Raw genomic sequence first — 14656 nt, 5'->3', positions numbered from 1 at the left:
ATGCATCCCTCTTTCCTGCCAGTTGTGCCCATGTGCCGTGACCAATTCCTGTGGTCAGTGATTGGTATTTGGAAGCCTTCCTTCCTCAATCTGTCACTTACTCAGAACACTACCATATGGTGTGTGTTCACACAGTCCTCTCACTTGGTTATCGTGGGGATGGGTTCTTGGGAAAAGAAATTAACATCTGGAGAGACATCCCAAGCCTTGTGCACCACATTTGAAATATTACTCAGTGGAAATATTGGTTGTCATGCCCAATTTGTGTCCCCTCCCACTGTATTTTTGTGCTGGAAGTCTGCGTGATCTGTGGATCCCCATCTCAACCAGTTCCCTCACAGCAGATGCACTTAAAGTCACGGATCCCAGAGTAAGTAAATCTGAAGTGTTTAATCTATTTTTAATCAGCCAGTTGCCAAGATGATAGAGCTCTAGGGGGGGCCTGAGGAAGACATCGATATTTATGGCCTTGTTAGAGAGTGCATATTTTTTCTCTTTCTCCTTTTCCCGCTCTTCCCTTAATATGAGAACAGAAATATGAAGCATAAAATATGTTTTATGCTATTGTACAGGGCAAGAATGTCCTGTTCTGGAATGAGATGATTCCAAAGTGGTCTTGCATATTTGTTTGGGAATATTGGCTGTTAGAGCTGTGGTCACTTCTACCTGGTTGGGTTAACAAAACCAGTCTACAGCCCATGGTAATACAGTGGGGGAGCTTAGGGAACAAAAGGGACCTGGGAACCATCTTTTACAAATAATTCATTTACTTGTAATAAATGGTGCTCAGAGAGGGAAAGGGGCTTGTTTGTGACCACACATTTATGTATCACTCGACAACCATGACCTGGATACCTCCCATGTGTCAGGCAAACCGTGAGCTGTCAGGGACACCAAGATAAGTATCAACAGGAATAGGTACCATTTATTGAGCACTTCCTAGGTGTTAGGTACATGCAAAGACCTTTAAATAGTCTCTCCTGCTGAAAACTCGCCAACAGCTTCCTCCTGCACTTGGAATAAATGTAAGTGCTTTGCCTGGAAGGCTCTGTGTGGCCTGGCTCTGACCCACCTTTCTGACCTCCCCTCATTTCATTTTCCCCCGCATTCCTGATGCTCTAGCCTCAGTGGCTTTCACTGTTACTGTTCCTGGAATATAACCAGGCTCATTGTCCCTTTAGGCCTTTGAACCAGCTGTCCACTCTGCCTAGACTACTCTTCCCTTTGTCACCTCTGGATACTCATCTTTCTGGCCTCAGCACAAACTACTTCTTCAGAGATTCTTTGACAATGATTTACCCCACACCTTTTAATCAACCTGTCTTAGTGTCCTCCTACCCAGGCATGTTCTGATAAATGTTTAATACCTGGATATAGTGGGGCAGAGGCGGGAGAGGTGCTGATTGGTAGTATTTGCCAGTTTCCTTAGTGTAAATACCTCCACTATAGCTGATTCAGTGATTCAAGCTATCAATATGATGCTGCTGAATACAAAGATGGGAAGAGAGACACACAGTCTACTCTTGTGAGCCAGTATAAGTCAGCTCTGGCACACTTCTTACTGTCTCAAATTATAGTGTTTACTTGTTTACTTGTAATTCTTTCCCCCTTCCATGCCATGTAAGCTCCAAAAGAGGAGGAACTTTTTTCTGTTTTGTTTACGAGTGTATTCCTAGTGCCCAGAACATGGCCAGGAATACGGTACCCATTTAATAAATTGCTGCTAAATGAACTATGAATGAGTGAATGAGAACCCTCACAGTAAATCTGTTAAGTAGGTACTACTATCATGTGCCAAATAAGGAAGCTAAAATGGAGAGGGAGAGAGAGAGAGAGAGAGAGAGATTAAGTAAATTGTCCAAGCTTGTATAGTCAGTACATGGGAGAGCCAGGATTTGAACCCAGGCAGTTTATCTCCAGAGCCTCTGCTCTAATCCCAAACTATATGAATTTGACGAGGTCCTTCTTTCAAAGAGCTCACAGTCTAGAAAAGAAAAAGACATTTGAACATGAAGAAATAATGTGACCATGACCGTGGTGTGCATAATATTCACTAAAGGACCTGGGTCAGTAAGGGAGAGCTGATGCTTTTTGAGTGTGGGAGTGTCGTGGTTGTCAGGTAGGTAATATTTGATCAAGGCCTTGGAGGATATCATCAACAAGCTTTTTCCACCATGCTGAGCTGCTTCCTACCTGGGGCAGTAGATACTATGAAATCCCCCTGAATCAGGAAGAGGAGTCAGGCTTCACTCAAATGTAAAGAAAACCACAGAAGCATTATTAAGATGGGTTGAGGGTCGACTGGATATTTCAGCACACAGGAAATCGGATAATCCACTTGAAGCACACTTCCACACAGAGACTTAATTTCTCACTGATGCTCTTGTAAAATACTCTGATTAAGGGCTCGTTTTTTCTAGGCTAAACTACTCATCCATTTCTGCTTCTGATTCTTTGCCTCTTACGTTAAAATTTCAGGTGGCTACTGACCCAAGGTGGCAGTGAATGCAAAGGGTACTACGATCTATTTGTTCTGGTAGCCAGCTTGAGAAACCACAGAGCCATGACTGCCAATTGCCTAAACCCTGGCCTTCCCTGCCTCTGTTTCTCCCTTCCCCAACCCCAAGTCAGCCTTTGGATTCTTCTGTCAACTCTTGCATCATACCTTCATTTTCTTCTGTCAACTCTCGCATCACACCTTCCTTTTCATCCCCACTGCTTCGTTTCAGTGAATGTTTCATTCATTTATTTATTTATTCATTCACTCTTCAACAAAGGTCAAGTGTCTTCTGTGTGATAGATAATGAAGTAGGCTCTGGGAATACAATGATGAGCAAAAGCAGACAAGGCTCCTGCCTTCAAGAAGCATATGCTCTAGTGCCGGCAAACAGCTGTTAATCAGATAATCCCATGAATAATGGCTAATTCTAACTGTGACAGATATCACAAAGGGGAGGGTCCTGGTGCATTTGCCATTAGCAGGAACACCAGGGAAGTCTTCTCAAGTAAAGTCACACTTATTTAAGTGTAAAATCTGAAGGATGCGCAGAAGGGATAATTCATTTCTGCCTGTTGGGACGTATTCTTTGGTGGAAAGGAGCATAGCTTCCACCAGCACAGGGAGAGTAGACTGGTTTGGATGGGGTAGAAGAACAAAGGTAGAGGGCAGGGTGAGATAAGGCTGGGGAAGTAAGGAGAAGCTGTGCTGGAGCCCTGGGAAGCAGTATTAACCTCTCTGTCTAGATACCCGAAGAAGTCAATTTTTGTACTTTCCCTGTGTCCTCTTCTGGCTCATCCTGTGCATCCATTGCCAAATTTCTCTTTCCAAAGTCCTGTTTTTGTTTTGTTTTTTTTCCTGTTACTCCCCTCCTCTAAAAAACCATCAGTTGTTTTCCATTCCCCACTGTGTTAAGCCTGAATCCACTGTCATCAAGGACTTCTGCTACCCAGCACCAATGAACCTGGTAGCTGCCACCTCCCGCTGCTGGGAAATCATTTAACATAATGTTTGAGAGCGAGGGCCTCTGGAGTCAAATAGCCAATATGACTCTGGTTTCTTCCACTTTCTGCCTCTGTGACCCAGGAAAGATTACTTCATCTTGCTGAGCCTGCCATTTGTACCTTTAAAATTGGAGCAGAGTGTAAGGGTTATGTCAGTATATAAAGCCTTGAGCATAATCTGTGGCATAGAGAAAGTACTGATTTACTAATCATCTATTAGATTGTGTAGTCTAGTCCCTGTCCCCCATACTCACCCCATGTTTCCCATCCAGGTTATGTGCTGCTTCTCTTGCTTAGACCAGCTTCTTCCACATCTGTCCAGAATGTACAGCCCTCTGATCACCAGATCACATCTGTCTTGTGCATCTCTACCACCTCTGTCCCAACACTCCCTCTACCTCCACTATCACCAGCCTTCTAGGGTAGGCCCTTGATCTAAATTTCTAGAACAGATGTTCAGAGAGTTTTATTTGCACTGAATTATTTTCTTAAAAAATCATCTTTCAGCTTTTGCATACATGTTTTCCTTTTCATCCCCTCTCTTAGCTTCTCTTTTTTTATTGAAGTACAATTAACATACAGTGTTACATTAGTTTCAGATGTACCATGTAATGGTTCAACAGTTCTATACATGACTCAGTTCTCATTGTGATAAGTGTATTCACCCATCCCCCCACCCACCTCCCCTCTGGTAACCATCAGTTTGTTCTCTTTATTTAAGAGTCTGGGTTTTTTTGTTTGTTTGTTTGTTTGTTTGTCTCTTTTTTTCTTTGTTCATTTGTTTTGTTTCTTAAATTCCACATATGAGTGAAATCATATGGTATTTACGTTCTCTGTCTGACTTATTTCACTTATCATTATACCCTCTAGGTCCATACATGCTGTTGTAAATGGCAAGATCTCATTCTTTTTTATGGCTGAGTAACGTTCTAGGGGTATGTGTGTGTGTGTGTGTGTGTGTGTGTGTGTGTGTGTGTGTGTAGTGTATGTGTGTGTATGTGTATATACCACATCTTTTTTATCCTTTCACGTATGGACGGACACTTGGGTTGCTTCCATAGCTTGGCTATTGTAAATAATGTTGCAGTAAAAATAGGAATCCATATATCTTTTCAAATTAGTGTTTTGTTTTCTTTGGGTAAATACCCGGTAGTGGAATTGTTGGATCATATGGTGATTATTAGCTTTTCAAGATCAGGTAATATGCCTTGTATTGGCTTTACTACCCTCATAACAATGAGTACAATACATGAAACATTGCTCTTAATACAGATTCCTTGGGCAAATGAATAAATGAAAAATAAGTGAAAGAAAAGAGGGTAAAATTTTATGGTGCTCTAAGTGGAGAGGAAAAGAGAAGCTAATCAAAGTATCTGGGAAATAAAATTCTGTCCTTCTCTTTGAGCTTGTTCATTTATTTATAAGCTGGGGAACATGTTGCCCACCATCTATTTAGTCTCATGAGTATGTTAACATCATTAATATGAAGTTTATGAAGTACCTTCTACTGCCTGAGGAAAGATAGTATAGAAATTTAAAGTATTACATATAATCCCTCCAGGAAGAAAATAGGAAAAACATCTATTTTGTGAGGTTCATCATTCTGGATCACTCTAGGGGGATGCCCAAAGGAGTTTGTACACCTCTTCAAATGTGAATTAATTGGTATTTTTTAAAGGCCCTGATGGATACCTTTCATTTTAATTAAAGATATTTTGAAGAATTTGGACTTTAAAAACTAGATAAAATAGTTCACATATTTCCTTTGCCGAATGCACAGCATTGGACATAAATATAACCGTAAATGAGTGCATTAGCAGTTTCTCAGCCTGAAGTTGGCCACCCAGGAACCTTTTCTCAGGGACTTGAGTACTCTCACGTGTGATGTTTGTTTAATTTGGTGTTTTTATTTTGATCATCATTAAAAAAAGGAAGCATATCTTGGAATGCTTATTTCATAAGTGAGCACTGCCACAGAGTCAGGGCCCTTGTTGGCATCTGCACATCCCATCACGTTGGAAGAGAAATGATGTATGGTACAGTAATGCTGGGTGAAGGCTAACTGACATAGAGATGGACTATGTGGAGGAAGGGGGCAGACACTGGCAAGAGAAGGGAATATTTACATGGTGCACAGTAGCGTATGCCTGGAGAATCCAGGGGATCTCTGTGACAAAAGAGAGTCAGAAATGGTGTTTGGGGGCCAGCAGATACCACAGTATGCCATCTTAAATTAATATCGGTAATTCAAAATACACTGGTCATATGATTATGTTTATATCTCAGTCGTAAATTTTCTTGGGTTTTATAGTTGAAGGAGAGCTGTAAGCATAGAGTCAATCCCTGCTCTAATGTTTGTACACCTTTAAGTATCATTATAATTAAAATAACTTATCAACCTTATGAGTCCAGAACAGTTTCCTTCAGAAGTGTTCCATAAATTACATGAGTTTGAGAAAACCTCACTAGTAATAGTCCAAGCTTCCAAGGAGGTATTGCATTACAGCCAAATCTTATTATATCAAGTGCACAAAACATAAAGGAAGGGATCAAAAGTGTAGAGAACTGCAAATATGGAGACCAGTGCTTTCCAGGAAAGAGTAAAATACTGAGGTTCTAAAGAGTGAAAAATTCAAGGTTGAATGAAGTGGAGAAGTCATGATTGAGAAAGACCTACAACGTTCTGAAGATATCACCGATGAACTCCTAAAATAACCAACCTCAACATGCTATCGAGATATGTGTGTGTGGTGTGTTGCCGTGTGTGTGTGTGCACGCACGTGTGTGTGTATCCCTTCTTCAGTGCTTTGGAGTTCCCTTCGCTACTGGACTACTTTCCTAACTTTTCAGTGAAAAGCTCAGTAGAAATGGTACTGATCTTAAAGAAATTCACTTTATACCCATATTCTCTAGAAAAATATTTCTTTTGTCAAAGGCATCCTTATTCACCTCTTGAAAGCTATTATCTATACTGAGTTATCGTATAAGCAGTAAACCTGTATTTGCTAGTTTCTCAACTTTATTTTCAGCTTCCAGTGTCTATAAATGTTTGTTCCCATTTAGGATGTATACAGTACCTGTTAGAAGGACACCCTTTTGTGCTTTTTTTTTTTCTTACCCTTGAAAAGTTGGGAAGAATATTTGTGAGAGTGTGAAAAGGTATAAGCGTTGTACCTTTGAATGGGGTATTGTGTTAATTGAAAGCGCTGCAAACGTGGGTTGCTATTTTATGGCTATTGTACCCAATGTCGAAAGATTTACTTACATTCTGACTCAGTCCTAGTTATTCAGGAACCGCTGAGCAGATATACACAATTTGAAATTGTTTTCCAGAATGAATTTGAAGAGGGCGAAAGAGTAAGTAGAGAAGTCAACCAGATCCTCCTTGTCTACATAGGAGCCTTCCCATAATTTTCCCCCAGTCCAGTTTAAGCCTACTTTGTATTGGGAATTTTTTTTAACTTTTTTATTACCTTTCTTTAGAGCATAATAATGAGTTTAGTTTGTAGATCTCTTGTAACATTTTACTACCATTCCAAGGACATTCACCGAGGAAATGGCCAGTGTTTGTGGAGGACCAGCTGGTCACTCAGCACTGTGGCCGGCGTCGGGCAGCATAATGAGTATCACACAGGAGCCCTGACCAATGCCCACCGTCCCAATTAGATTGGAACCTCACTGACAGGTTCTCATAGTACCCACATTCCTTGCACAATACACAATAATTATTTACCTTGTGTATGCTATTTCCACTTGACTACAAGCTCCAGGATGATAGAGGTGATACTGTTTTGTGCATTGCTGAATTCCCAGAGCTCAGCTTCGTGTCTAGCACAAAAAAAAAAATATATATATATATATATTCAGTAGGCATGGGCTGGAATGAATGAAGAAAGGGAGGAATGATGATCTAGGAGGGAGTTGGATGAGTTTGAGAAATATACTATTATTGGAGGAAGCAAGGAAGGAAGGCATTTAAAGAACCTGGGGCTACATACAGGCAGGTACCTCGAATAAGAATCCCACATTGGGCAAAAAGTAGGCCAAATTATTAAGTACAAACTAAGAAAGTAGAACAATCTTTTGTGATTCAACATGAAAGCAAAAGCCCAAACCAGAATGTATCTCACAAGACAGAAAGTATGTTAGGAAAACATGCTTTAACTGCACCAGGCAGAAAAAGAAATGGGCTATCCCCTTTACTGTGAGGAAGAAGAGAGCAGATGACTAGTTTAAAAAGGCAAAAACATCTAGAGCTTTATTCTTTCATCCCACTTTGTTTTTTCTTACCTAGTTAAATTGCCAAAGGATGTGGCATCCAGAAGGGGCTGGGGAGGAGTCTGGTGCTGAGACACAAAGGCTAATGAAAGGTGATTTTAAGAAATGGCTCTTTCATAGCAAGACACTGTACTCCACGAACTGTCCAGGCCATGGCCTGTTGTCTTTCAGAACTCATAGAAGGTGGTAAAGGTCAAAGAGTGTCCGTGAAACTAGCAGATGACTCTAGAGTCCACTGAATCCCTAACCAGGGGCCTGACCACATAGACAATTCTACAACCTCCCCTTCTCCATCTCCTGTGGGCAAGCGCCAGTTCTTGAGTCAGGAGACCCAAGTCTAGTCTAGGCTGTGCCACTGTGTCTCTGTTTGTGATTCTGGGCATTTCGCTCTACCTTTTACATCCGCAGTCTCCTCTTCTTTAAAATGGTGAAAGATGATGGGTTGGTAGGATAAGAACATTTTTAATTTCTTTCTCCCCCTAAATAATGCACGTATAAAACATATAAAACCAAGTGGTATTCCAAGTAATAAAACGAGATTCAGCACTTCCTTCCCCAATCCTTCTTTTCTTTTCTTTTTTTTTATTATGTTCAGTTAGCCAGCCCCTTTCTATCCTAGATTCCAGCTCTCATGGGGAATCACTTTAAACTCTTAGCAATTTCTTCTGATGTTTTACCTTCATATCTCTTACTCTGCCTTTTCCTGATTTTCCCATTTTTTATATTATTTGTTGACTCCCCACTATGGCAGATGAGGACTGAGCTCATACCCATTCATCCCCACTGACATTGTTCCCATTTTCCCAGTCTCATATTTTTCTTAAATCAATATTCAGTGTTTACCCTGTTATGACTAGACAAATAGCTTCACAACTGAGTCAAGTCGTGTGCTCTGAAATTTTTTGTTTCCTGCTTTGTGCTGTTTTGTTTGCTTTGTTTATTTTGTTCTATGTATTTTATCACTGATTCAGACCCAAACTTTCTGAGCAAACTGTAGAACTGCTCTCAGTTAAAATCATGCATCTCTCAATTGCATTGTTTTCCCCCAGAGGTCTCCCTTTTGGGAGAACCTTTCTGCTTTATACCTTCCTGCTTCAGCCTGGCCTGGTTGCTGTTGGGACCTGCAGGAGAGGTGGCTTTCTGGGACTGACCTTCACATTCTCCCTCATACTGACTCTCTTATCCTATGTATCTCATTTTTCTTCATCCTCTGTTTACCTTCTCATTTCAGTGGATTAAATCCCTCAGTAGCTTCCTAAGAAGGAGGTAAATTTTAGATCTTATATATCTGAAATGGTTCTTACTCCACCTTGAAGCTTCATTTATTGGGGGTAAAATGCAAGCTTGGAAATAATTTTCATTCCAAAGTTTGCTGGTTTATCTTCTGTTTTCTGTTGTGGCTGATGAAGGTCCAGTGCTGTCTGGGTGTTCCTTCCTCAGGTGTGATTCGCTTCCCTTCTCCCTTTCCAGACGCTGTTATGGTATTTTTTCTTCATCTCTGAAGCTCTCATAGTTTAAAATGATGGGCTGTGGTATGGAGCTTTTTTATTCATGGTCATCCAAGATACTAGGCACTTGGTGAGCTTTTCCTTTTTCCTTTTTTTAAAGATTTTATTTATGTACTTGACAGAGAGAGACACAGCAAGAGAGGGAACACAGCAGGGGGGAGTGGGAGAGGGAGAAGCAGGCCTCCTGCCGAGCAGGGATCCCTATGTGGGGCTCGATCCCAGGACGCTGGGATCGTGACCCGAGCCGAAGGCAGACGCTTAACGACTGAGCCACCCAGGCGCCCCCTGGTGAGCTTTTTCAATTTGAAAACTCAGATCCTTCAGTTTTAGAAGATTTTCTTATATAATTTAGTTGGTAATATTCTTCCCTTCACTTTTCTCTCCTCTTTTTTACTTTTATTTCCTATGAGCTGTATGTTGGACTTCCCAAAGTTTATTGTTTGAATTGAAGCTATTTTCTGGGTGATATCTTCCACTGTATATTTTAGCATTTTTATTAACTAATCTATTATATTAACTTCCAAGAGCTCTTTCCTATATTTTTAATGTATTATTCCTTTACTATGGCATCCTATTCATGCTCCTTATCTCTTAAATAAGAGCATAGTTTTTAAAGTGTTATTTTGGTCCCTGAATTTATACCTGTTTCCTGTGATTTATTTTGTTCTGTTTGCTAATTTTAGATTCTACCCCTGCCCCATATTTAGAAGCCCTTGACTATGTGATCTTATAAGTACCAAAAAGTTAATAGGACGTTCTACATACAAGGAAGAAGATGGACCGTTGGTGAGCCTCACCCTCAGCTATACCTGGTGACCCCAATCTAGAGTCTCTCCACTCCATCATCTTCACGGTCAGCCTCCTGGCCTCTGCTTGGTGGAAAAGGAGGGCATAATCTGGCTGTGTAGGCTAGGAGAGGGGTTCTGGGATCTTCTACCAGTTTTTCATACCCTGGTCCTCAAAGTATGCAGTACTTCAAATATATACACCTTTCTGGTGATCTGAGGTATGACTGGCTTTTTTCTTCTTGACTCCACCCACTTCCTCTGCAGATGGGTAAGCTTCTGCTTTCTTCACGGTGGTAAGTCAGTTACCCTTTCCTCAACCACCATCAATCTTCTAATGTCTTGCTTCCTTTGTATGCTTTTGCCTTTTCTCAGTTTCTCTTTGTTCTGTAGGTTCATACCTTTGCTGTGATTTTTCTGAGGTTGGGGGGAGATAGCAAAGACAAGTGTGTATTTTGAATGTGATGTGCATTAGATAAGCACACACAGCCTATGTTAAATAAACATTTTACTTTAATTTCAGATTTACAGAAAGTTCTTGAAGATAGTTCAGAGAGTTCTCATATATCCCACATCTAGTTTTTTTTTCCCCTCTATAATTAAAATCTCACAGTAATATGGCAATTTGTCAAAATTAATCAACCAATGATGGTATATTAACTAACACTAAATATTTGTTTGGCTAAACCCTTTGGAAAGAAGTCACTATATCTAGCCCACGTTCAGGAAGTGGAGAATTATGTCCCATTTCTTTAAAGGCAGAGTAGCTACATAAACTATTTGGAATTTTGCCTAGGAGAATTGCCTATTCTTCCCCATTAATTTATCTATTTTTAATCACTCATTTATATCAATATGGTTTCATGGATATTTATTTTATACTTTGGGTTATAATCCAGTACTAACTACTTCATTGATTTTGTTGCTCAAATTGAGAAATGCTTTGTAATTACAAACCTTTATTTAAAAGTAAGATATGTTTTAGAGAATATAATTATATTCTGTGTCTTATACTTCTTGAGCTCCTTACCATCTAACAAAATGCAAGGCACATATGATTTAAACACTAAATACTTGTTTGGCTAACTAACTGATTAATTTTAAATATGTATGAAATAATTTTCAAATGTCTAGTGTCATGTTCCATTAGAGGTCAGAGATGCATAGGCCTCCTTCAAGGACCTGTAATCTTATTAGGAAAATACACGTATACAAAACAATGAGAAAATAGGTCAACACTTCACCAAGTACCAAGTTGTGTCACTTTCACAGTTTGAGAGAGACAGATCTCAGGGCCTGAGTGATCAGTTTGGTTGTATCCATCGTGGTATCCCAGAAGAGGTTGAGAATGATTTAGACAGAAGGAAAGGGGAAATGGGGAGTCTTTTAAGCACACAGAGTATAACAAGTTTGCATTTATTCTATTTGAACATGTTCACAAGCTGTCAAATGAAAGCATTTTAAAATTCTCTTTCCTTTTAGAAGAATATCCAACAGTCCCTTTATTTTTATTTTTCTCTTTCTGTCCAAAATGTGCATGACAGAATCCAACAAACAATAATCCTCTATTTTTCCACTGTGGCCTTGAGCTGCCAAAACCCCTCTACACATTGGCTCATGGATCCCCGTAGTTGCCACTGTGAGAGAGGCAATTACAAAAGATATTACCTATAGCTCCATTTTGCATATGGGGAAATAAAGACCTCTGATTTACAGTAGGTTATACAGGTTGCAAATGGGAGAGGTGGGTCTAGAACCCAGGACTCCTGACTTCAAATCCAGGGCTTTCTTTTCATGACTCTGGGTGCTTCTGTTTTGACAGAAGGTTTGGGAAACCTTAGATGGAGCAGGGGACAGGAGAGACGGAGACCCTCAGAACACGGCTTGTGGCTTTTTAAGTCTTTCGTGTCCTTGCTTTCTCTTCTCACGTGAAATTCGACATGACAACCTCAGAGACCAGGACAGGTTACCAGGGCTTTATCTTCCTTTCTTCCCGGGAAAAGAGCATTCTGCCTCACTGTTCTTTGCCAGTTTAATAAGGTGTTTAATGAAAAACCACACGTGACTTCCACATCCGATCCTATTCAGGGAAGCCAGCACTCGTGCTACTCAGCTGTCGCTTAGGCTGGTGGATGAGGCTAGGGGCGGAGACAGGTCTCTCCTTACCTGACACAGCAAACATTCCGCACTTGCCGGGCCCATGGCCTCCCCAAGGCATTCTGCACACTTTCCGCTAAGGAGGGAGCAGAGAGAGCAAGCAAACACCAGCAGGAATGCTTCTTTAAGGTCCTTTGAAGGGTTCACTCTGCTGGAGAGTGATGATTTTGAAAATTTCAGCTCAGCAGAGCCTTGAGCCCTGTTTTAAAGGGAAGCTTTGGTCAATAGAAATTTGGTCCTTAGAACTCACTTTCCCTCTTTTCCTTTGTATGTTTTAACACTTAGTACGTTTGGGGACTACCTGAATATGAATTCGTTATTGAGACTTTCAAGAGTCAGGATCTCTGGAGGTCTGTGTCATGGATCCTGCACCCCCTTTTGCTGTTTTTGAGAGTCTGTTCTTTCCAGGATCGTTGCCCGTGGGGGGCCACCAAATCTTTTTCAAGAACTCAGACTGTAGTCACAGTGCCAGGGTCTGTATGCTGGTCCCTCCATTTCACAGGCATGTGGCTTCAGACAAGTCACTTAAAGTCTCTGAAAAAAGCAGTAATAGGAGTTCTTGCTACAGAGGATCACTGTGAGTGTTCAGGGAGCTAATACATGGTGCCTTACACATAGAAGTGTTCTTAAAATGTTAACACTAATATTAGCTATTATAGAGCAAGTTTCCCTATTCCTAAGTGCCAGAGGAAATATCAAAATGTAAAAAGACCACTCTTGCCTTCAGGTCACAATCAAGAAGAAGCCCTTGAGATTGGCATTTAAACAACCAACCACAAATAATACATAAACGACCAAATATGTTAAGGCTTGTTAAAGAGGTATAGTCAAACTATGTGGGGGAGAATCCAGGGATAAAAAGATGACAGGCTGTTGGGGCTGATACCTTTCATTGAATTTAGATGGTATCAGAGAGGAGGTAACAGGGGCCTAAATTATAGGTCAAGTTTAGTATGTCTTGGAGGAAAGAAAAAATATAAGCAAGAAAATAACAGGGATCTAAAGAGAGAATACCAAGCAGTCCATTTGCAGGAACCCAGGGGCGAAAATATGATAGATAAGACTAGAAAACGGTTCATGCTTAGAATAGGGAGAGCCTTGAATGCCAAGCTACAGAGCTGAGGGAGTTGCTGAGATCCTAGGGCAGTGTCAAGGAGGATAGATTTTTATAGGTATTTATCAGCCTCCCTTAAGTGCATTTGGATTTGCATTTCCTTCTCAGGAATTCCTCCCTCCTTCCCTTCCTTCAATAAGTATTTATTGTACTCCTGAGTTTATGATGGGGTCCATTGAAGATCACACAAAGGTGCCTATCTGTCCTGCAGTACTTTAACAAAATTAAGTGAAGGTCAAACCGTGGTGACTGGCATTACATAGTGTAGGTTTAACCAAGGTTCACCAGCGTGGGGCTACTGATTTAAATAATTCCCTGCCTTCAGCCAAAAGCTAATGAAGCCTATTGCTAAGTCTAGTTTAATGCTTTTTATCACCTCAACTAGGTTATTCTGTCCAGAAAAATTTATTGAGCCTCTACTCAGCTAGGTACTTTTGAAAGTATGAAAGAAGTGTAAGTCACAATACTTAACCCTAAAATACTATATAGTCTTATAGGTGGACAGTACTCATGAAATTGTTGGAGAATGGTGCAAGCCTGCCAGTGAGTTTGCCTCCAATTCAGAAAACTAAAGTGACTGGTTCTATAATATAGAGATAGATTCTGGGTGGTCAGGAAGGGTCAAGATCATAGGTAAAGGTCCAGAGAAAGTGAGGCTTTGAAGTAAGTGAAGGGAGAGAAAAGGGAGATGCTGTGCCTGAGAAATAGCATGGGTCAGGGTCCTGAGGCACGTAGCATCCCAGGGGAAAATGGGGAAGACTACTAACTTGACCGAAGAGTCTGTGTAGGAAGATGAAGTTGGCTAGATAAGGTGGGCAGAGGTACTGAGTACCTTGGATACCACAAATAGGGCTGGTCACAGGTAGTCTATGGTGTGAGTCATCTCCTCCTGTTTGGTAATGGAAATACGGAGATTGTAGAGATAGGTTTTCAAACAGGAGGAAAAGAGAGATACTCTCTAATCCAGAATTTCTTTAGGAAAGAATGTCCTGAGTCTACCAGGTTTTTCACCATGGGAAGTCAAAGAAAGCATAGGGCATTTCAGACACTGTCCCCATGGGGCATGCATTCACAGCGAATGATAGTCTCACATCTTGGACTGAAAAATGAGCACCCAGATGGCACCAAAGGGAAGTACCTGTCTGTTCCTTGCCAGGTTAGGGGGTAAAGGGAAAGGAAGAAAGGAAGCAGATAGATGTCTGCCACCTTGAAACCTTGCTGCTAAAAATTTATTTCAGAGTTTTCCCATGTCTAGCAGCCTAAGAATTTGGATTAAGGTGAACTTTGCACAGAGACTGCCAACCTGACAGACC

General features: G+C 40.8%; 1 protein-coding gene across 3 annotated transcripts in view; it reads left to right on the top strand.

The window, feature by feature from the left end:
- The window catches only part of GRIA1 (glutamate ionotropic receptor AMPA type subunit 1), a 306924-nt gene that overhangs the window by 98251 nt on the left and 194017 nt on the right, over positions 1-14656 (top strand). The window lies entirely within an intron of this gene.

Source organism: Eumetopias jubatus, unplaced genomic scaffold (assembly GCF_037043125.1).
Source record: "Eumetopias jubatus isolate StellerSeaLion01/CBP00866 unplaced genomic scaffold, mEumJub1_p1.0 scaffold_5, whole genome shotgun sequence".
NCBI classification, from domain to species: domain Eukaryota; kingdom Metazoa; phylum Chordata; class Mammalia; order Carnivora; family Otariidae; genus Eumetopias; species Eumetopias jubatus.
Note: the sequence above shows the minus strand (reverse complement) of the source record. Positions and strands in the feature narration are given on the sequence as shown.